This window comes from Symphalangus syndactylus, chromosome 16 (assembly GCF_028878055.3).
Source record: "Symphalangus syndactylus isolate Jambi chromosome 16, NHGRI_mSymSyn1-v2.1_pri, whole genome shotgun sequence".
NCBI lineage: Eukaryota > Metazoa > Chordata > Mammalia > Primates > Hylobatidae > Symphalangus > Symphalangus syndactylus.
In genome coordinates this window covers 44,442,985-44,467,849 of record NC_072438.2, presented here as the reverse complement: position 1 = coordinate 44,467,849, position 24,865 = coordinate 44,442,985, and the positions used below count along the sequence as shown (strand labels likewise).

Below are 24,865 nucleotides of genomic sequence, written 5' to 3'. Positions count from 1 at the left end.
TAGCTAATTTTTGTATTTTTAAGTAGAGACGGGGTTTCACCATGTTGGCCAGGCTGGTCTCGATCTCCTGCCTCAAGTTGTCTGCCTGCCTTGGCCTCCCAAAGTGCAGGGATTATAGGCCTGAGTCACCACGCCCAGCCCAGGATGCCACTTTATGTTTAGTTGTCAGGTGTCTTTGGGATCCTTTTGGCTATGACTTCCCTTCTTTTTGATGACCTTGACAGTTTTAGGAGTACCGATCAGGTATCTTGTGGAATGTCCCTCAGGTGGGATTTGTCTGATGTTTTTGCATGATTAGACTGGAGTTATGGGTTTGGGTGAGGAAAATTACAAAGGTAAAGTGACATTCTCATCACATTATATGAAAGGTATATATGTCAGCATGACTCATTACTGTTGAAGTTGACCCTGATTCCTTGTTTGACAGGTTTCTCCACTGTAAAGTGATTCTTAGACCCCCTTTCCATACTGCCCTCTTTGAGAGAAAGTCACAACGTGCAGTCCACACTTAGGAATGGGGAGCTAGGTTCCACCTACTTGAGAGCGGAGTACCTGTATAAATTATTCTGATTCTACACAGGAGATTTATTTATCCTCCCAAATTTTTCTATTTATTCAATCATTTATTTATGTCAGTATAAACTCAGATATTTATTTCATACTTTGGGTTATAATCCAATATTACCTTATTGATCAGATTTCTCCAGCTTTGGCTCTTGGGCACTCTTTCATTTGGCTCCTGTGTCCATTGGACTGTGAACACTCCTTAATTGTGTGTGTGTGTTTAACACTTTCTTAGTCTCTGGCACTACAAGATGCTCCAGGACCAATTTGTATATTTCCTGCCCTTGTCCTGGAATCAGCCATTTTTCCAAGGAGCCCTGAGTTCTTTGCTGGAGAATGATAATAGAAACCACAATCTGGTTACTAGGTGTGCTCATTGCTACTACGGTGTCATTACTTCTAGGCCCTTTCAGATGACAGATAAAGGATATATGTATATTAGCCTGTATATACACACATATATAAATATTCCTATGTATAACCATCTGCTATAATTTGAATGTTTGTCCCCTCCAAAACTCACATTGAAATTTAATTGCCATTGTAACAGTATTAAGAGGTGAGACCTTTAAGAGGTGATTAGGCCACGAGGGCTCCACCGTCATGGGTGGGATTGGTACCATTATAAAAGGGTGAATTCTACCCTCTCTTGCCCTTATTCTTTGCCCTCTCACCTTCCTCCATGTGATGATGCAGCAAGAAGGCCATTGCCAGATGCCAGCACCTTGATATTGGACTTCCTAGCCTCCAGAACTGTGAGTCAATAAATGTCTGTGCATTATAAGTTTTCCAGCCTCAGGTATTCTGTTATAGCAGCACGAAACAAACTAAAACAAAGACAACATCTATATCTATATTAAGCTAAACATAGTTTATAGTTGATCTCTTGAACTCTGAACTATTAGCACATGGATGACTATAGCCTCCTCCACTTGATTACCTGTAAATTCCCACTGTAACCATGAGAAATTATCCATTTCCTAAATTGTTTAATTTTAGTTTACATGTATAGTGTATTGTTAACCTGTACCTATGGGAAAATAACTTTTTCAACTATAGTGCTTGTGCACACTTTGCCCTTATGTTTCCTTTGCCCTTAGTGTTACAGACTCTGCTCACACCCAGAGTTACTTGTGTCAGCACTTTTCTCCCCCACCCCCTGCAGTGGAATTGTTTCACACTTTTGTAATATAGTTAGGTGGTTTTGTTGCAATCTGCATTCCATCTGAGGATCACCCATCCTCTTAAATGATTCTTTAAAAATTTGCATGCAGAAGGTTTACTCTTTGTGCTGTAAAGTTCTATGAGTTTTGACAAATGCATATTGTCATGTATCTACCATAACAGTATTATACAGAATAATTTCACTGCCCTAGGAAACCCTGTGCTTCATTTCTTCAACCCTCTACTCCCAACTCTTAGAAACCACTGCTCTTTTTTTCATAGCTATAGCTTTGCCTTTCAAGTTACCCATCTGGCCAGAAGGTACAAGGAGAGATGTGTCAAAATGCTAAATGTGGCCTCAAGATGGATAGAGAGAGACACGATAAGTGCCATTGGAAGCTCTAGGATAGATGGATCACTGCTGTAGTAATCGTGTTTGTGTGCAAAACCAGAGTTGAAACCACTTATTCTTGGATACTCATTTTATTCCACATTGATTCAAAAAAATTTTGTATTAAATACCTACTATGTGCTAGGTGCTAAGAAGACAATGAAGAAACAACCAGGGTTCTTGTTATTTTAGAACCAACACTTTAATTTATAAGCGGTGAGAAGAAGATTAAGAAAAGTATTTTGTTTTTTCACCTAATTAAAAATATACCCAACATTTCTCTAAGCTTTATGACTTATTTTATGCTTAGGACCATGAGAGAAGTTAAGAAATGTCTTATAAAGATAATTATATATGAACAAGAACTCAAGATTGGCATCTGTATTTAAAAAGCACTGACCTAGATACATCAGCCACTGTAAGGTTCAGCCCTGCCTTTGAAGCATCCTGACAGTTAGCCTTGGCCTACCTCTCCTGCCAGGCTATCCTGTATCCCCTTCCCATCTCCTGCTCTAATGACAACTCATCTGCCCCAAAGTCAAGCCACTACTGGGTAGAACACTTGTACAGTTCCAGAGCAATCCATGTCAGCTCTAGATCCCTCCCAACAAGAGGAAAAACTCCCCTGAGATCAGTATCTCAACCTCAGAGTGCTCCTTACATCTTAGAGTCACCCTTGTGCTGTTTTTCCAGTGCTGCTTGAAGGGATACCTGGGAAGAGGAACAGAGAGAAACTCAGCCTACTTCAGGGGAAACAAAGATTTTTGCCAGGGGTCAGCTGAGGGCCATTAACCCAAGCTGGCTTTCCAGTTCTTTATCTGCAAATTTCCATACCCCATTCTCCCTCTTGACCTCCTGACAGCAGAGTGTAGGTTGTGGGCCTGGCTGGGTAGCTAGAGTTTCACCACAAAGAGAAACTGTTTCACATTTCTTCACTGTGAGCATTCCATTGCCTGGAGCAAGAGGGCTCTCTCTTCAGCATTGTTTGTTCATGGATAAAGACCCCAGTGTGCAGTCCAGTCCACAGGGTCCAGTTTTTGAAAACTCTGCAATTACCCGTCCTTGCGGGGATTTGGCTGAGCTCCACAAAGTACAGCCCAGGTGGGACTAAATAATGGGTACTTTGTTCAATCATTTGCTGAACATTTCCTTAGAGGAAGAGGTAAGGCTGGTAAATGTTACAATGAAGCAGACAGACACCTCCCCTTCCTCTGCCCCTTCCCCACCTCCCCCAGCAGAGTCTCTCTTCAAGGCTCATAAGACATGCATCTGGGCCGGGCGCGGTGGCTCACGCCTGTAATCCCAGCACTTTGGGAGGCCAAGGTGGGTGGATCACCTGAGGTCAGGAGTTCGAAACCAGCCTGGCCAAGATGGTGAAACCCTGTCTCTACTAAAAATACAAAAATTAGCGGTAGGTGGTGGCGGGTGCCTGTAAACCCAGCTACTTGGGAGGCTTAGGCAGGAGGATTGCTAGAACCCAGCGGGTGGAGGTTGCAGTGAGCCGAGATGGTGCCACTGTGCTCCATCTTGGGCGACAAGAGCAAAACTCTGTTTCAAAAAAAACATGCATCCAAGTGTTGTTTCTCAAGTTGCTCCTTTCAGGTTGTTCTTTCCAGTGGAGCGGCAGTGGAGCCTAGAGGAGAAGAGCACGGATTCTGAAGTTTGGCTCTGCCTTCTAACAGCAGTGTGACCTTGACAAATTGTCACCCTTTTGTGCCTCAGTTTCATCACCTATAAAATACGGACAGTTCTAGCATCCTGTTGTAAGATTTGAGGAAGTGTTAAATAAAGTTAGTCACCTGAAGGCTTTAGAACACAATTACTACACGTAGTTACTGGTACCTAGTAAGCACTAAAAAATGTTTATGGTTATTATTATTTAGAATTTACTATGTAACAGGCTAAGTGCTTTCCGTTCATTATGGAATTCAGTGATGACACAACTTTGTGATGTAGAGACCATTATTACCACTAATTTACAGATGGACAAAGAGAGGCTTTGAGAGATTAAGCAACTTGCCCAAGGGCACAGGAAGTGGCAGAACCAGGCGGGTGATTTTAAAATCCCTGCCCTCAACTATTTTACACAAGTAGATATCCTTGTTTTGTGGAAACTAAAACTCTTTGATGCGGGCATTTCTATTAGAAAGTGTCATTGTGAAGCTCTCACACAACCCCAACACAACTGTCATCTAAGTTAAATACAATTTTAAGACATCACTGATGTTTTGAAGCATTCTGATCTCGGTGAGGTTCAAATGTGAAAAATAAATATGTATGCACAGTTGATAAAATTGGTAAAATAGGATAGTGTTACATAACTTTTCCAGAGTACATTCTGTGAGTCTGGTGTGGAAGTTCTTTACACATTTTAATGTATTTAATCATCATAACACACTTAGGAGGTAAGAACTGTTATTATCTTTATCTTCTATATGAGGAAACAGAGGCAAATGGAACAGAGGCAAAAGTTCAATGACTTGCTTAGGTCACAGAGCCAGCAGCAGCTTCAGAATCTGATCCTAACCTGTCTGGTTCCAAAGCCCATGCTCTTTGCCACCATAAATTTATGGTTTGGCGTCATAGACTTCAAGCATACAGAGATGCAGAGATCCTTGCAGGTGGAGAGAACGACATGAACAAAGTACTAGAAGCCAGAAGAGGATTCATCCCAAAACAAGTGTCTCAGCTTGACAAGGTGATAACAGGAGAAAAATGAAAGAAAGGTAGAGATCCAAATGGCAAGTCAAGGACTCTGGGTGGATCTCAGACTTGTAAAGCCTCTGGAATTTGGTTTACGTGTGTGTGTGTGTGTGCATGTGTGTGTGACTGTGCAATACATGTATGCACAGCAACATCAGTAACTAAAGCAATATTCTTACAGGGGACTTGGTGCATTTCTTAGAGATATAGCTAAGACAATACTATGAATATTTATATTGGTGAATTTAATTCAACAAAGATGCCTGTTTGACACCCAGTGTATTATTTTGAGTATTATTCTCACAGGGAGAAAAGGGGCAAACAATCTTAAATGTTTATTAAATTTTCAGCTATCTTTGTGTGGAGATATTGTAGGCATGACTTTCTATTTTACTTTTTTTGTCTTTTCCAAACCCAACATGTATTATTTTCACAATCATAAAAGTGAGGCTGTGCTGAATATTCAACCTTTATCTAGGCAATTACATATTCTATCTGGTTTGCAACATTTTATAAGGATCTTCAATTACATCATCATAAGTGACTTACATCTATTGATACAGCATCTTTCTTATGAGAAGTTTAGACATCATCTATTTAAACCGCATAAGAATCCTTGGAGAACATATTTTTGCTTAGCACTAAGAGCTACATAGAACAGAAGATGGAAAGGCTGGCAGATTTTTATTCTATTTGATAGACTTAAAAATGTGGCTCTGGGGATCAGCAGTGAATCATCCACGGCTAAGTAGAAAGTACAAAAACTGGGATGAGGCCCAAGAAGCACCAACTTCTGGTTCGATAAGCAGATGTCTAGATATGGTGTGCAGAATGTCCACATCAGTGTAAAGTGATTACTCAGAGAGAGCCAATCAACACACACTGACCCCATGTGCAGTATAATGCGTGAAATTTCACAGGGAAATGGTTGAAACAAATGCAAATAGAAGGAGTGGTTCAAAAATATTTTTCTGGCTTCTAGTGCATGACTACATTTATTTGTTGAAAAAGATATCAATTTATTTGGGGTTAGGACAGTGTAATCAAAGATCCTCATTGTATCTAGGTTGAAATGTATTAATAAATAAGTATCTCCAACAAAGACATTTGTATTAATATTTTAAAATTCCTTACAATCTTGCCATTTTAAAAATAGATGAAACTAGATTTCCATTTATTATATAGCAAGAAAACTAAGAATTATTCATTGAATTCTTGACAATACTATTTTTTGCTTGATGATAATTATATTTGTTGTTACTCTCCAAATCCCTAGGAAATCTTTGTTTTACGAAGTTAAATAATTTATATTTGAATTTACCATGGAAAACGAGAGTATAATTGGGTAAAAATAATTCCCACATATTGTTTAATTTGAGATAATAATATTCAAACAGATTCGTCTGGTTCTGAACAGGTCTCCAATAAGCATTAACATTGTGATTTTCCTTATTTTGTAAAACTTAGAAGTGAGTCACTGCATTTCTACAATATGAAATGTATGGTGTGATCATAGTGTATACAGATTTTTGTGGAGGCCTAGTTCTGTGCCTAACCTGAAATAATGCACATTTTTGGAGCACATAAGCATATTCTTACTAATAACCTTGTAAAGTCCTGACAACCAGGCATTGTGGAGAATTGCCAAGTGCAAATTTGAATCATGTGTCCTTTTTTTTTTTGAAAAGGAGTCTCACTCTTTCGCCCAGGCCGGAGTGCAGTGGCGCTATCTTGGCTCACTGCAAGCTCCGCCTCCCGGGTTCACGCCATTCTCCTGCCTCAGCCTCCCGAGTAGCTGGGACTACAGGCGCCTGCAACCACGCCCGGCTAATTTTTTTTTTGTACTTTTAGTAGAGACGGGGTTTCACCGTGTTAGCCAGGATGGTCTCGATCTCCTGACCTCATGATCCGCCCGCCTCGGCCTCCCAAAGTGCTGGGATTACAGGCGTGAGCCACCGCGCCTGGCTGAATCATGTGTCCTTTTTTGACTCAAATAGAGTACTTTCAGTAGGTCAGCATTTCCCCTTCATATTCAATGGCATTCTCTCCTTTAGTGTGACCTTGGTCCAAAAGGCCTTTCATATCAAATTCTACCAATTTTATGGTATAGTTGCAGATACTGGAACCAGGAACTACTACACCTCCAGAGGCACCAAAAGTCTCCTGGGTAACATTTGAATAGTACATTTTTAAGGAGCGTGATTTTTTGTTTGTTTGTTTGTTTTGAGATGGAGTCTTGCTCTGTCACCCAGGCTGGAGTGCAGTGGCGTGATCTTGGCTCACTGCAACCTCCGCCCCTTGGGTTCAAGTGATTCTCCTGGCTCAGCCTCCTGAGTAGCTGGGATTACAGGTGCCCGGCACCACACCTGGCTAGTTTTTGTATTTTTAGTAGAGATGGGGTTTTGCCATATTGCCTAGGCTGGTCTCAAACTCCTGACCTCAGGTGATCCACCCACCTCAGCCTCCCAAAGTGCTGGGATTACAGGCATGAGCCACTGCACCTGGCCTACGGAGCATGCATTCTGAGAATAGGATATGAGTGAAACAAGCACCAGCACCTGGTGGGCATTTTGCCATACTCAGCATACCTACCCTGTAATAACTTTCACTGATCCATAGGCAGAATGACAACACTGCTAATCAGGCCTGATAGAAGGATGGTGGGGCTGAACAATGATCCTAATTATGCTCTATCATTAAAGTGGGGGAGTACAATATCTGGCATAGCCCCTTTCTATTCTTATCACTTACCCAAATATGACATGTTTTGCATATTAGCTTTAGATTGATGAGGGAATGCACCCCTTCTTGCATTAGAACCATTCATTCATAATATGAGTCCACATTCCACACACTGAGGCTCTCTTATGACTAGAGTTTCACATTGTTGCTGAAAGTTGGTGACTTAAGAGTTTTGAGTCTCGAGAATGGGTGTGACCTATACTAAAAATCTCTGACCTTTAATATGAGACTTTCTCTGAGACATAAAGCTTATTTCCCTGTGAAATGAAATGGCTTCTAACTTTTCAGAGTTGACAAGCAGAAATAACAAGAACAATCTGTCGTGGGAGCTGGAGACACCTTCACTCTGGAGGTCATGCAAGTAATCTTATTACCAGCACATCACCACGATTTCAGATGCACTTCAAACACAAGACGCCTGCTACCTCAGAAACTGGCAGCAAAGGCCAATTTTTGATGGCAGAGTACCCAATGTACTATAATCTTAATCTATTCAAGTAATCTTTTTTTTTATTTTTTGAGATGGAGTTTTGCTCTTGTTGCCCAGGCTGGAGTGCAATGGTGTGATCTCAGCTCACTGCAACTTCTGCCTCCAGGGTTCAAGCGATTCTCCTGCCTCAGCCTCCCAAGTAGCTGGGATTATAGGCACCCACCACCATATTCAAGTAATCTTGACCATTGTAACCAACCCCTCCCTACTTCCTTTGAACTATGCTATGCTAGGGCTGTGGGAAAATATTCTTTCTTTACATAATTAGCTTAGTCTTCTCTGACTTTATATCAAGACGATTCTCTCTTCTATTCCCAGGTATCAGCTCTGATATGGATTCTTGGCTTTTACTTTCCCGTAGACCACTCTCCTGTTTTAGACACTAAAGGTTGCTTATTGGGTATGTTCATTGAACATCCTGATTCTGTGACCATTGCAACAAAATGTCATTCGGTAATGAATGCATTTATTAATTCCCAGGCAATACCCTTACCTCCCCACAATAAAAACTTTTTTCTTTTTTCTTTTCTTTTTTTTTTTTGAGACAGGGTCTCTCTGTGTCATCCAGGCTGGAGTGCAGTGGTGCAATCATGGCTCACTGCAGTCTCAACCTCCTGGGCTCAAGCCATCCCCTTGCCTTAGCCTCCCGAGTTGCTGCGACGACTACAGGCATATGCCACCATGCTTGTTGTCCATGTTTACTGGAAGGTTAGGAAAACAACTCTTCCATGTTTACTGCCAGGTTAGGAAGATGGCAGCGGGTCATAAGTCCATCCAGGATAAGCCATGCTTGCCCGGATGCAGAACAGCACACGGTGCCATTAGTGGATATTTTAACTGCATGGCACTGTTTGCTTTCTAGCAGAGTCTTGTTTCTCACGGGGCACTGCTTTACTGGATGAACTGCTCCAATGTGAGTTTTGGTATGGGCTTTTCAGAATATGGACATGGTCACTGCATTTTGGGTCATGAGTCATGAGGTATGTATCTTCCTCAATTCAGCCTTACCTCCAACATAGCATTGGAGAAGGCTAACATCTGGCTCACAGTGTGAAAAAAGGAAAATCGTGATTGACTATGTGACCTTGAAATGTCATTGGGTAATTACTGCATTTATTAATTCAACAAGTATTTATTGAGCACCTTCATGTGCCAGTCACTAAGCCAGGCATCAGTGATACAATGATGAGCAAAAACCTACATCTCTGACCTCAAAGAGCTTGCTGGCTGTGAGGTTGGCCATTAATCAAATAACTATACAAATAAGTGGAAACATTTAACTGTGGTAAATGCTAAGGGCCTTCTCTGGTTAAGTGATGATTAAGATGAATCCTGAAGAAAGGATGGAATTTGGCCAGGTGAAGAGAAGGGTAACAGACAGTGGCAACTGCCATTGTTCAAAGGCCCTGTAGTAGGAGAATGCCAGCTATGACCTGAATGTGGTTGGTGGGGACCATGGTTCAAAATGACACTGGAGAGGTGGATAGGGGCCAAGTCATGCAGGACCTTTTAGCCATGCTAAGAATTGGTATGTATCTGCAAAGCAATGGGAAATCATCAAAGTCTACTGGGGGATGGGGAGGGTGGTTAAGTGATCAGATCTGTATTTTTAATCAGATCACTCTGCTGGGAGTGTAGAGTAGAGGTAGGTGAGGGAGAAGATATAAGTATCAGACCAGTCAGACCAGATCATTACAGTGAACCAGGTTAGAAATGAAGGTAGCTTGGACCATGGAGAAGGGTTCAGAGAGAAGAGGGTGGATGCCAGGCATATTTAGGACTCAGGGATGGTTTGAATATAAGAAATGGGCAAATTGAGTTTTCAAGGAGGAATGAAGAAAGACTATTTGGAGAGATCAAACTTATCTCTATGAATATTTTGTGTTCATCTTTTCAGGTCTCTTTGACATTAGAATTTTTGGTAGACTGTTTTTGTCTTGAAAGCTTACAGGACGAATTTCCTAGGGAGAATTTGACTAGAGTCAGGTGCAGTTGCTGATCATCGTGTTGAGGACACCAGCGCTTTGGTGAGGGTGGTTGACAGGGAAGGATAAATATATAGGTTAAACATAAACAGTCCCTACAGAAATTGGTAGTTGGCAACACGTCAGTGACCCTCATCCAATTCTCACTCTAGAAACTGGTAAGCTTCCTCGGGTCCATGTGGCCATGAGTTCCTTTTAGTTGTGAAGGAGTGCTTTGCTTCTGAGCTGTGATCAAGAAACTCTTAATCAAACCAGTCCATCTGTGTTTGTGGCTTTCTCTAGTCAATTCTGTTTGGAGATTATCTGTCTAGGCATTTCCTGTAAAATGTACCATCTCAGGTAGTTTGGCTTATTTTCTGAGGAAGGGTAACCCTGGAGAAGGCACCAAATTAACAGATAACACATTTATTATGGCCTGTTATTTTTTTTATCACCTCAATCCCAGCCCTGGGGTGGATAAAACAGAACTCTTCCGTGTTTACTCTTCCTGGGACCTCTAGCTAATAGTTCTCTTGGGAATAAGACAGACTTGCTTGGCAGCTCTATCAAACCTGGACCTGAGAAGACAAAGTGGACAGGTTGCTTTTTCCATGTTTCTCCTTCTCCAGCTACGTAACAGCTCATAGAGGTTTTCAAACTCTCAGGAAATGCAAGGGCGATGGGTCCTTTGCAACATTGACACTAATTGACTCCCTTTAGTTTTAATGAACAGCTGAGTTCATGACATCAAACATTTACTGCACATTTACTATATGCCAGGCACTGTGCTAAGTGATATACATGCATTGAAAACTTTTTTTTTTTTTTTTGGAAACAGAGTCTCACTCTGTTGCCCAGGTTGGAGTGCAATGGCACGATGTTGGCTCACTGCAAACTCTGCCTCCTAGGTTCAAGCAATTCTCTGCCTCAGCCTCCTGAGTAGCTGGGATTACAGGCATGCACCACCACGCCTGGCTAATTTTTGTATTTTTAGTAGAGATGGGGTTTCACCATCTTGGCCAGGTTGGTCTTGAACTCCTGACCTTGTGATCCAACCGCCTTGGCCTACCAAAGTGCTGGGATTACAGGCATGAGCCACCACACCTGGCTGAAAACATTTTATTGAGTTATAACATGCAGTAAGGTACATAAATCTTTATAGTCCATTATAAATCTCAATAAATTTTTATATATGTATGCCCTTGGTAAACTCCACCCAGATCATGATATAGCACATTTCCAACACCCAATAAGCCTCCCTTATTCCCGTTTCCCAGACAATACCCTTACCACCCCACAGTAAAAACTTTTTTTCCTTTTTTTGAGACAGGGTCTCACTCTGTCACCTAGGCTGGAGTGCAGTGGCGCAATCATGGCTTACTGCAGTCTTGACCTCCTGGGCTCAAGCGATTTCCTTGCCTCAGCCTCCCGAATTGCTGGGACTACAGCTGTATGCCACCATGCCTGGCTAATTTTTGCAAAAACTACAATTACTTTTGTACCAAAGTACTGATACCTAGGGATGGAATTATATCACAGAATAGGTGTGGGTTTAGTGTACAATAGTAGATACTTCCAAGCAGTTCTCCAAAGTGGTTTTACTGGTTTACGTATTTACTGGCAGCTTCCAAGATAATTCCAGTTGTTCCACATTATTACCAATGCTTGATATTATCAATGTTTAATTCTAGTCATTCTGGGGTATGTGTGACTGTGTCATGTAGTTTTAAGTTTCATTTCCACAATGACTAATAATGTTAAACACTTTTTTATATACTTATTGGCCATTTGGAAATTCTTTCTTGTAGAGAGTCTTTTTGCTTATTTTTTTTTCTTTTTTAAACTTTTATTTTAGGTTCAGGAGTGCATGTGCAGGTTTGTTATACAGGTAAACTGCATCTCACAGGGGTTTAGCGTACAGATTATTTCATCCCTCAGGTAATAAACACAGTACCTGATATGTAGTTTCTCGATCCTCACCCTCCTCCCATTCTCCAGCCTCAAGTAGGCCCGGATATCTGCTGTTCTCTTTTTTGTGTCCACGTGTACTTAAGTAAGAACATGTCATATTTGGTTCTCTGTGTGACTTTGCTTAGGATAATGGCCTCCAGCTCCATTCATGTTGTTGCAAAGGACCTGATCTCATTCTTTTTTATGGATGCATAGCATTCCGTGGTGTATATATGCCACATTTTCTTTAGCCTACCATTGATGAGCATTTAGGTTGATTCTATATATTTGCTATTGTGAATAGTGCTACGATGAACATAGTCATGTGTGTGTCTTTAAGGTGGAGTGATTTGTATTCCTTTGGGTGTATACTCTATAATGGGATTGCTGGGTCAAATGGTAATTCTGTTTTAAGTTCTCTGTTTTAAGTTTTTAAAAATGTTGTCTTTTTCTCATTTGTAGGAATGCTGGCTGCAATGCCAATAATTTATTGATGTATGATGAATCATCCCAAGATTTAGTGGCTGAAAGCAACAACAATCACATTTTATTCTCTCTCATGAGTGCAAGGGTTTATTGGGCTCAGCTGGGTAGTTCTCACTTTAGGTCTTTTATTAGACTGCAATAAGATGGTGACTGGGATTTCCTTTTTTTTTTTTTTTTTGAGACGGAGTCTCACTGTCTCCCAGGCTGGAGTGCAGTGGTGCAGTCTCAGCTCACTGCAAGCTCCGCCTCCCGGGTTCATGCCATTCTCCTACCTCAGCCTCCAGGGTACCTGGGACTACAACTGCTCACCACCAAGCCCGGCTAATTTTTTTTTTTTTTTTGTATTTTTTTTTTTTTTTTTTTTTAGTAGAGACGGGGTTTCACCGTGTTAGCCAGGATGGTCTCGATCTCCTGACCTCTTGATCTGCCCTCCTCGGTCTCCCAAAGTGCTGGGATTACAGGTGCGAGCCACCGTGCCCGGCCACATTTTTTGACATCTCAATTTTTCCCAAGTCTGATACTTGGGCTCAAACAGCTGGAGGCGAGAAGAGCTGGTGCTCCTAAGGAGTCTCTCTGTAACTCAATGCAGTCCTGCCCTCGTGGTGTCTCTAGCATTGAGCATCAGGGAAGCTGGGTTTCTTTCCTGGTGTCTTAGGGTTCCAAAAGGCACGTATCCCAAAAGAGTGATCCAGGTTGAATACACTTTTATAATTTAGCCTTAGAAGTCACGTAGCATCACTTACACCATTCAATATTAGTCAAAGCAGTCACAAAGGCCCTCCCAGTTTTGAGAGAGAAAAACATAGACTTTACCTCTTGATGTAGGAGTGGAAACTATTTGGAAGACCATGTGGGAGTAGACATATTGTTGTGGCCATTTTTTGAAACTATGATATACTACAGTATGCCCTCTGGGCACAACAATTCACATTCCTCTCATATGCAAGATATGCTTACCTCCTTCTCAAAGACCCCCTCAATGTCTCATCTTGTTATGACTAACTCAAGGTCTCATTATCTAAATCTTGTCCACATGTGGATAAGGCTCCTCAGTACCTCTGCTTGAATACCATGCTCCTCCATCTGAGCACCTGTGAACTAAAGTTGTCTGCCCCACACATTCCTAATATACAATGATAAAACAGTCATAGACTGGTTGCAGTAAGAACTCCTGTTTAAAATGGGGAGAAGGTGGAGATACACAGTAGTCTGAAATCTAGCTGAGCGCATGTAGGGCTCAGTTCTAATTCCCAGGAATGATTCTCTGTGGCTTTGGGTTCTGTCCTCTGGGCTCTTTGTTCCTTCTTCTGGATTATCATTCTAATTAATGCAGCAAGTGTTTGAGGCTAAGTAGTTTTCTCAACCTTCTGTCCATAGATATTTGAAAGTCCCCAAACTTCTTTTCACTGTGTATTGTTCCATTTTAGTCCAAGCTGTTACAATTCCTTTAAAAAACTATGAATTTCTTACAGGCTAATTTAGAATCCACTACATTATGCCAAAAAAAAAAAAAAAACAACAACAACCAACAACTCAAAACCTTCCAATTATTTTGAGACAAGCTCTTCTCTATTGTGAGCTTCCTGTAAGGCTGATGTAATGCCTGGGCTGCCTATAAAACTGAACTCTATAGGGAAACTAAGATTCTGAGAATCCTTATTTCTTAATAGAGAGGATCTAAGAAACACAGTCTTAAGATCTTTAGAGGGCTATTTCTTAGTTTGAAAGGCAAACACTACTCTGAGAAACTACTATGAGGTCTTAACAAAGGATTTTACTGGCTACTGTCAGTTTCATCTTAAGACTGTTTTCATTATCATGCCCTGGATTTGATCTCTGCCTGAAGCCATTTCTTTTTTTTTTTTTTGAGATGGAGTCTCGCTCTGTCGCCCAGGCTGGAGTGCAGTGGCACGATCTCGGCTCACTGCAAGCTCCATTTCCTGGGTTCAGGCCATTCTCCTGCCTCAGCCTCCCGAGTAGCTGGGACTACAGACGCCTGCTACCACACCCGGCTAATTTTTTGTATTTTTAGTAGAGACGAGGTTTCACTGTCTTAGCCAGAATGGTGTCGATCTCCTGACCTTGTGATCCACCCGCCTTGGCCTCCCAAAGTGCTGGGATTTCAGGCGTGAGCCACCGTGCCTGGCCAAACTGCACCTTTTTCAAATCAGGCAGTAGCAAGGTTTTGAATGAGTACATGGATAGGAAATATTGCCACAACTATCTTTGGAAAATATAATACGTCAGGCTTTCTTTTCACATAGCTAATTATATTTTATAGTTGATAAAAGTTCTTAATTTTAATGAAGTTCAAATTATTATTATTATTATTATTATTTTTTTTTTTTTTTGAGAAGGAGTCTTGCTCTTTCACCCAGGCCGGAGTGCAGTGGCGCGATCTCGGCACACTGCAGGCTCCGTCCCCCGGGGTTCATGCCATTCTCCTGCCTCAGCCTCCCAAGTAGCTGGGACTACAGGCGCCTGCCACCTCGCCCGGCTAATTTTTTGTATTTTTAATAGAGATGGGGTTTCACCATGTTAGCCAGGATGGTCTCGATCTCCTGACCTTGTGATCCGCCTGCCTCGGCCTCCCAAAGTGCTGGGATTACAGGCATGAGCCACCGCGCCCGGCCGAAGTTCAAATTGTCAATCTTTTCTTTTGCGGTTAGTTATTTGTGTATGCTGTTTAAGAAAGCTGTGCCTACCTTAAAGTTACAGTGTCATACCTAATCCTCATCATCCTGTAAGGTAGATACTCTTGGTATTATAGGTCTCAGTTTTTCTAGAAGAGGAAATTGAAGCACGGAGAAATTAAACACTTGATCAAGGCCTGACTCCAAGGTCTGTGTTTTTGCCTCTTACTGCACCCTGACTTCCTTGGCTTTTTAACACTTAGAGTGAACCCCAATTCCTATTGGACCTATTCCTATGAGGTCGGGCATCCCTGGAGCCATCTCAGAGCTGATTTTCCCTCTGGAAGCCTGTTTGTCTGCCTATATTTTCCTTCCACTCCTCTGGAACAAATACCTGATGAAAAACAAACTCTTTCAAGTTTCTAGATGACCTTGTAAGAAGCCATAAAAGAGAAGGCAGCTTCTAAGATACAGATGACTTAAACTAGGTACAAACTCAAAGGGTTTTTGTTTTGTAATGTTGCTGTTGTTGTTGTTACTGTTTTTTGGTCTCCACACAGAAACATAGGGTGAGAAAAAGGGAACTCATGGTTATAGTCTAAATGGCCCTAAAAGTGGGTTCCATTTTTAGTATTGAGTATAAATAGCTATGCAGTTTTAAGCATAACCATTAGCGTGACTGTAAAACTACCTGTTCCAGTACTCCACCAGGTTGTTGTGAGGATAAAATGAGCCAATGGGCAGAAGTCAACTCCAAGGGCATGACTGTAATAATGCTTCTTTCATCTTGCTAAAAACATCACAGCCCCGCCAGGAGGCAGGTCAGCAGACAGCATGGAGAACAGAGCCATTTGCTAGCCAGAGCATAGATTAGGAAAACTTTGTGGTCCAAATAATGTCATTGCCCATAAACACCTATATTTTTATCTAAATTGCATTGCCAGGCATTTGGAAACCTGCCAACTTTTTGCAGCTGTTCCTTTCCTCACATGAACGACTAGGTAATTTAAGTTAAATGACTCACTAGGAAAGGGAAGACACAACTGAGGACTGTGCTGGTTCCTTTTACAGGTTTTTTTGTTAATATAGATAAGAGGTGAGAAGTAGGATGGGTTTTACAATTTGATTGCCTTTTGGCAGTTCAGAAAAATTTCAGTCCTGAATTAGTTATGACATATAATGCGGCAAATAAGTTATTTTGGCTTCTTGATTTACTTAATGTGACAACTTAATACAATTATTTTATTTACTCTCTAGTTGCTAAATGGCAAACTTGAAAACTTCCTGACATCAAAAGAAAGTATCAAGTCTAATCAAGGCCAAATTGAAAAGTGGCTCATAGTTATTGAGGGCTATGTGCCAGACACTTTTCTAAGGGCTATACAGTATTAGCCCATTCAATTCTCATGGCAGCTCCATGTGCTAGATATGATAATTTCCCATATTCCATGGATATGCAAAATGAAGGCCACAGAGATGTGGGGATCCAGAATTTCAACCAGTGGAATTGGATGCCAGAGCTTACCCTTGGAAGCTTATGTTATACCATCTCTCCATAAAATATAGGATTAAATGCTAAAATAGGATTAAATGCTAAAACTGATATTAAAAAGTAAGCCTAGAGATGGCTTACTCATGGCTGAAAGAGTTAAATAGGAAAAAACCCCTCAGGTTCTAGAGCTGGGGAGGATGGATGGTTCTTAGTGCCCGAGAGGAAGGGTTGGAGAACCAATCACTTCTGCAAAGAGAGAAAAGCCAGTTCCAAATTTCTTCCAATCCAAAAGATGCTCTTTCCCTGCCCCAGATCAGGGTAGGTGTAATAAATTTCCTCCTCCTGACACTGCAAGAGCAAATCCAGTAAAGTGATTGTGGGAAAAGTGTTAGTTGTGCAAGCATTTCACAAGGATTGTTTTTCACTGGAGGATAACAATCCTCCTTAGGCATTCAGTCAGTGAAGATGTTGAGATACTTCAGATGGAGGGAAATTCTACACAATAACATTAAAAACTATGATACAAGGGTGTTACCACAGCAAGGCTAACAAGCTAGAACCTGAATGGCAATGGAAGCTGAAAAGGGAATAGCAAATGATGTACACCAAAGCATTTGTTTAAAGGGGCATGAAGATAAACCTTCAACCACATCAGGTGAAAGATTTTTTCCATTCATTAGTGTGGAAAACTTGGAATGAACATCAGAACTGGACAGTACCGTAGTTATGGCAGATATATATGTAGTTCCATTAATATCCCCTCTGAGCACTTATTTCCTGCCAGACTTGCAACTGCCAGAATTTGCAACCCTTTTGCCTAAGCTCTAACGGCTTTCTTGGACATGCAAAGGTGCTAGAGAATTCACTGCAACCATCACTGCCCCACCACCTCTCTAACACACCATATAGCCGTTGTCCAGTAGCCTCCAACCAATGGCTGGTAGGAGGTGGCAGATACGTATTCTAGCTCCCTTGCCTCTCACCAGGAAACTCAGATGTGCTCTTCACTGTCCCCCATAGGTCCCTGCAGGATTCATCTCTAGTTAGACCTAGTGGCAACTTGCTTGGAAATAGTCATTTATTGGTTTCCTATGTCACTTCCCTACTCCCCTACCGGCATTTCTTGGGATAACCTCCCCCATTAAGCCAGTTGTCTCTGTGTCTACTTAAATTAGGGCTTAGTAAATGATATGTAATTCTTATTCCATATTATGCGTTTAGTCCTAATTAGGTAGTCCAGGTGTTGTTCCTGCCAGCTAATACCTGAACTGAATGGACTGAACAAATGTCCTACCAATTACTGTGCTTGGCACTAGGACAGGTCAGGTTGGTAAGCTGGTGTCTTCTGATACAGGCTGTTCTGTCTGGGTTGCCTCAGCTTACACAGCTAACCAAATGTTTCATAGCACTTAATTTAATTTTTCCCAATCATGAAGAAATGTTGCCAGAATTATTTAATCAGTTGGACTGTCAGCTCCAAGATAGCAAGAAACGTGTTCATCTTCTTCATAGCTATGATAGCCCAGTTCCCAGAAAAAGAGGCCGGTACATTTTTAAAATATATTAATGAATGAATTTTAACAAAAGAGTAATTTTTAAAAGGTACACTAGCAACCCATTTGATATAATTTATTAAACTGAGCTTCTTAATAAAGAAGCCTGATAAAGATGTATGTTTATCAAAGACAATATGTGTCATTAGACTAGGTAATATGTATGAAAGCTATTAGCAAGATATGAAAACCAAATATAAAATTCTAAGCCCCCCAACCAACTAATGGACTCCTCTCTTGGCCAAGGGCAGTCTGAAGTAAACCTGAAAAATGAGTTGAGGTCATGGTAGGAAGGGGAGTCAGACATGCCCCATTATACTCACCTCCCTTTGGAATTCAAGCACAACTGACCACCAGAATTAACCTTGAAACAGAGATCTTAAGACTACAAAACAGACCTTTGTAGCAATAAGACACCAAATTCCAACCTGACTCTAGTAGAGCGTTGCATGACAGATAGCAGGCTCTGAAAGAAATATTTTCCCCCAAATATATTTATTTGACATATTTTGAAATGGTCCTGCAAAGCTGTCTCTTAGAGGGAAAATCTATATCTGTATCTATATCTATAGGTTTAAATGTTTGAAAGATACAATTTTACACTACTTCTCTCCTGGATCAGGGAAAAGACCTGGAAGGGGAAGGGGATTCTGGCACCTTTTAGGTCTGATGAGAGCTCTGAAGCATGCTACCTGGAGGCTTCATCTGCGTGATAAAACCGTGGTCTCCACAACTCCTTATCTTAACCCAGACACTTCTTTTTATTGAGTCCAGGTCTTTAGATAATAACTCTCTCAACCAATTGCCAATCAGAAAAAACTTTGAATCCACCTATGACCTGGATTCCCCCACCCCCCCAATCTGCCACCACCTCAAGCTGTCCCACCTTTCTGGCCTGAACCAATGCACATCTTATATGTATTGACTAATTTTATGTCTCCCTAAAAAATGTATAAAACCAAACTGTAGCCAGACCACCTGGGGTTCATGTTTTCTGCACCTCCTGGGGCTGTGTCATGGTCCTCACATTTGACTCAGAATAAATCTCTTCGAATATTTTACAGAGTTTACTCTTCATCAACAGGTAGTTGGCAATTACTATTGTTGGAACTACAATTAATGAATATGTGCTAATTGCCATATAATGTGTGCTCTTTTGAAAGACAGCATAAGTTTTGGTGTGAGATAGACATGGGTTCAGATTTCAACTGTGCCGTTTGCTAGCTGTGTATCTTGAGCAAATTTTCTGGCATAACAGAGTCCCAGATTTCTCATCTGGAAAATTGTCAATGCTACATTTCATCAAATCAAGTATGCCATTAGTTATAAGACACACCGTTATTTTATGCACCATGAAGAAGAAAAAGTGGCTAATTAAACTATGATAATATGCTTTCTTATCACATAGGTTGCAAGAGATCCTTAATTCAGAAGTGTTAAAATACAAACAAATGTGTATCTTAGAGTCCATAAAACATAGAACAATAATTACCTTAAGAGGTTATTCTTGTGTAGATTAAGATGGAAATAATGTATGTAAAGCATGTATAGAAAGTAAGTAACAAATATTACATTTCTTTTTCCTTTTATCTCCTTAGTTAAAAATTTAAATGTTCCATGTTGATTTCCTGCACCCATTAACTCGTCATTTAGCATTAGGTATATCTCCTAATGCTGTCCCTTCCCCCTCCCCCAACCCCACAACAGTCCCCGGAGTGTGATGTTCCCCTTCCTGTGTCCATGAGTTCTCATTGTTCAATTCCCACCTATGAGTGAGAACATGCAGTGTTTGGTTTTTTGTCCTTGTGATACCCTAAAACCTAAATTATAAAAAAAAAAAAAAAAAATTTAAATGTTTGGAAGATACTATTGTCACACTACTTAATCAAATAGATAAAAAGAAGCATAAGAATACTACAAAAGTTGGTTGTTTGGAAGACAAAATCTGTGCAAACAAGTGAACCTTGAAATGTAAGATAATTAATGAGGCAAAAACATAGGAGAAAAGAGCATTACACTCTTAAATGAAGAGAGAATCATACCTAAAACAGAATGAAAACAATGCAGATTAAAAAAGAAGTGTGCTTTGCAATTATGAAGACATTAAAAAAATAGCAAGTTGTTAAATAGAAGCATCATACAGTTTAGATTCCTGTGCATTTTTCAGGAGTCTGAGCCAACTAATCGGAGCAGTGATGTAATGAAGAAAGATAAGGGAGTAAAATGTGAGAAGCATTCTCCTTAAAATCAGAATCAAAATAAAGATGCCACTGTCACTACTTTTAATCTACTCAATATTGTACTAGTGATCATAGCCAGAGCAACACAACAAAAATAGGCAAGCTATAAGGATTGGAAAAGAAAAAATAAAACTATAATTATTTGCAAATAACATGATTAACTTTATAGAAATACAAATGACAATATAAAAATAAATTCTATTTCTATTCCAGCGACAGCTTAAAAAATAGTAAAAATACTTTTTTTTTTCTTTTTTTTTTTGAGACAGAGTTTTACTCTGTCGCCCAGGCTGGAGTGCAGTGGTGTGATCTTGGCTCACTGCAATCTCTGCCTCCTGAGTTCAAGCAATTCTCCTGCCTCAGCCTCTGAAGTAGGTGAAATTACAGGTGTGCACCACCACGACCGGCTCTTTTTTTTTTTTTTCACGACCAGCTCATTTTTAAAAATTTTTATTTTTAGTTAAGATGGGGTTTCACCATATTGGCCAGGCTGGTCTTGAACTCCTGGCCTCAAGTGATCTGCCAGCCTCGGCCTCCCAAAGTGCTGGGATTACAGGCATGAGCCACCCCACCTGGTGGTTAAAATACATTTTAAAAAAGAATTTACAATAGCCACAGAAAGAAAATTAAGGAACTTATGAATAAATCTAACAAAGCTGAGCAAATCCCTTAGAGATAAAAACTATAAAAACTGATTCAAAAAACATAAACGAAGACCTAAGTAAATGAGAGATTTATAATATTTGTGGAAAGGAAGGTATAATACTGTAAAGATTTCAGATTTCCCCACATTTGATCTGTATAAAACTCCAATTCCAATCAAAATTCCTATAGGCTTTTTACAGACATTGATAACCTGATCCTAAAACTTAAATGATTAAACAAATTTCATGAATAGTCAAGATACTTTGGAAGAACAAAAAGTGTGGAAAATTGCTATCATAGATATGAAAACTTATAAAGCTACAATTATATAAGCATGTGGTGCTGGCACAGAAGAGATCAGTGGAACAGAACAGAAAGCTTGAGTACAGACAACACAAACATGGAAACTTGATATGTGGCTGTTGTAACAAGGAAGACAGATCAGTGGGCAAAAGGGTATTTCATCAATGGTACAATTGGTTTTTTAATGGGATAATTGTTTTTTCATGTGGGAGAAAGTGAAAATTGAATCTCCATTTCATAACAAACACAAAATCGGTTCCTGATACATTAGAGACCAAACTATGAAAAGTAAAACTTAAAAAAAATTAGAAGAGAATATAAGAAAGTATCTTAATAATTTAGAATAGGAAAAATGTAAATAAGATACAAAATGAGATTTGTAAATAAGATACAAAAAACACACATCAAAAACACAAGAAAAAAATCATGAATTGATTGTAGTATAAAATTTTTCTTCAAGATACCAAGAAGCAAAAACTAAAAAGAAAGATAGAAACTGAAAGAAGATATTTGAAACACAAATGTATCTGACAAACGATTAGCATTTAAATTAATAACAATAAACTCTTCTGAATAAACCTAAGAAAGACAAAATCTACGTATAAAATGGACAAAAGGGCCGGGTGCGGTGGCTCATGCCTGTAATCCTAGCACTTTGGGAGGCCGAGGTGGGCAGATCACCTGAGGCCAGCAGTACGAGACCAGCCTGGCCAACATTGCAAAACCCCATTTCTACAAAAAATAAAAAAAAATTAGCTGGGCATGGTGGCCTGTGCCTGTAATCCCAGCTACTTGGGAGGCTGAGGCAGGAGAATCGCTTGAACCCAGGAGGTGGAGGTCTCAGTGAGCAGAGATCACACCACTGCATTCGGCCTGGCTGACAGAGTGAGACTCTGTCCCAATAAAATAAAATAATAAAATAAAATAGAATAAAATAAAATGGACAAAAGACTTGAAGAGGCATTTCAGAATAAGAAATATATATGACCAGTAAACATATGAAAAGATACTCAACCTCAATACTAACCAAGGAAATACAATTTAAAACCATGTTGGTGAATTGACTATACGAATGATCCCAACTTTTCATACCTCCCTGTGCCTAAACTCTGGTAGTTCCTTCCTTCACAAACTGTACACTTGACCAAATCCAACATGATAATAGCAAACTTATTGCAAGCAGATCTTGTACAAGCACTTTATGTGTTTCTGCTCTTTCTTTTGCTCTTCTGCCTTAGAATGAGAACAAGTCTGTACTGTCTGTCCTACTGGAGATTGAGAGACCCATGGAACAGAGCTCAAACATGAGGCCATCCTAGACCAGCCAGCCCATTGCTAACCTGACAGCTCTCTGTAAGTCATGAGCAGCTCAGGTGAGATCAGCAGAGCCTGGCCCAGATGAGCAGAACCGTGCATCATACCCCAGGCCAATGAGAAATATTAAATGGTTAAGCCACTAAGTTGTGGGGTAGTTAATATTTAACAGTGACTAACTGATACAGATACTATTTTACACCCACTAGACTGGCAAAATTAAGAAGTCTGACAATGCCAAGAGTCAGTGAAGACATAAAAAAATGGAAACTCCTAACACACTTGTAGTACAAACTGACACAATGATTGTTCTCTGGTGAGAATATCAAAGGAAAATAATTTACCATTCACTACCTTATAAGATCAAAAGGCCTCATGGCCTAGCAGTTTTATTCCTCTGTGTGTGTGTGGGCACATGTGTATCTTTAAAAATGCATATTCCGTAGCTCACGCCTGTAATCCCAGCACTTTGGGAGGCTGAGGCGGGCAGGTCACGAGGTCAGGAGATGGAGACCATCCTGGCTAACACGGTGAAACACCATCTCTACTAAAAATACAAAAAAATTAGATGGGCATGGTGCGGGCACCTGTAGTCCCAGCTACTCGGGAGGCTGAGGCAGGAGAATGGCGTGAACCCGGGAGGTGAAGCTCGCAGTGAGCCGAGATCACGCCACTGCACTCCAGCCTAGGTGACAGAGCAAGACTCCATCTCAAAATAAATAAATAAATAAATAAATAAATGCATATTCCGTGTATATATATGTATATATATGTGTGTATATATATGTATATATATGTGTATATATATATACATATATATATGTGTATATATATATACACATATATATATATATATATATATGAATGCAGTCCTGCTGGACTTCTATTAACTTCAGTAGGGATGGCACCAGTTTTGAGAGGCTGAAGAAGAGATGCAGAGCCAGTGAACAAGACATAAAGTTTTATGAGACTGGCACACTGCCTACTGTGCCAATGAAGCACCTAGACATAGGGTTTTATTAGGGGGAACTTACATATAGCGATGGTCCAGTGGCATTGTGCTAGACAGAACTGCAACCACTTGTAAAAGCATGCAGTTTATAAAGCATCTTAGCATCCTCCCCACCAGCAACCGCCACATGGCAACCCCCACTTCTTCAGCTAAATTATCACTGTCAGGCGCATCTGCCATACAGGGTATGTTTAAGTTATTGCTGTCAGGTGTACCACCATACAACTGTTCATAACAACACTGTTTATAAAAGCAAAAAATGCACACAATCCATGTGTCTCATATCATGAAGGACAAATAATTTGTAGTAGTTACATAAAATGGAATAGTGAAGGTGAATAAACAAAAGAAAAATGTTTCAATGTGGGTTAATCTTACAAACAATGTTGAGTGAAAAAGCAAGCGCAGAAGAATACAAGCAGTAGGATGCTATCTACATAAAGTTCAAAAGGTACAAAACTAAATATATCATTTAAAAATACATGCAAATGTTGTAAAATTATAACAAAAATATCACAAAATTCAGTGTGGTGGATACATTGGGAGAAGATAGAGAGACTGCAAAAGTTTTGGTGGGCTGGACACAGTGTCTCATGCCTGTAATCCCAGCACTTTGGGAAGCTGAGTCAGGAGGAGTGCTTGAGGCTAGGAGTTTGAGACCAGCCTGGCCGACATAGTGAGACCATGTCGCTATTTTTTTAAAAAAAAAGGTTTGGAAATATTCTGCTTCTTTGGCTGGGTTAGTAGGTACATGTATATTCATTTTAGTATTCTTTATTTTTATATGCTATATATTCATTCCAAAGAATCTGTTTATCTGTCTGAGGATGTATTCTTTTGAAATATTTTTTGAAAGCAAAAAGAAAGGGGGAGTTGGAAGTATATCTCTATTACTGTGTCCTCATCATTGCTGTCAAGTGTATAGGGCAGACTCCTGTGGATCTTGCTAACTCTCTATTTCTTTGATATTCTCACCAGAGAACAATCATAGGCACGTGCTTTTGTCCTGCTGTGGTTTTTTCCCCTCAAAATCAAGTTTCTAAAATCATTTTAAGCACATGACCTTTTATTGTGACTCTGTATGATGCTTTCTGAGCACATGAGTAGTGTGCTGCTTCCTGTACTGACACTGATGTGGAAAAATGGGTAATCCCTTACTAGCTGGGAGGATGAATATAAAGACACAATGTATATCAAAGACAGGAGAGCTACACCTCTC

General features: G+C 40.2%; 1 long non-coding RNA gene across 1 annotated transcript in view; it reads left to right on the top strand.

The window, feature by feature from the left end:
* LOC129464558 (uncharacterized) overlaps window positions 1-22,780 on the top strand; it is a 76,263-nt gene extending 53,483 nt beyond the window's left edge. Inside the window, exon 4 of the long non-coding RNA XR_008651635.2 lies at window positions 22,559-22,780. This is a non-coding gene — a long non-coding RNA (uncharacterized lncRNA). The remainder of the gene's footprint in view (window positions 1-22,558) is intronic.
* The last annotated feature ends 2,085 nt before the right edge of the window (window positions 22,781-24,865 follow it).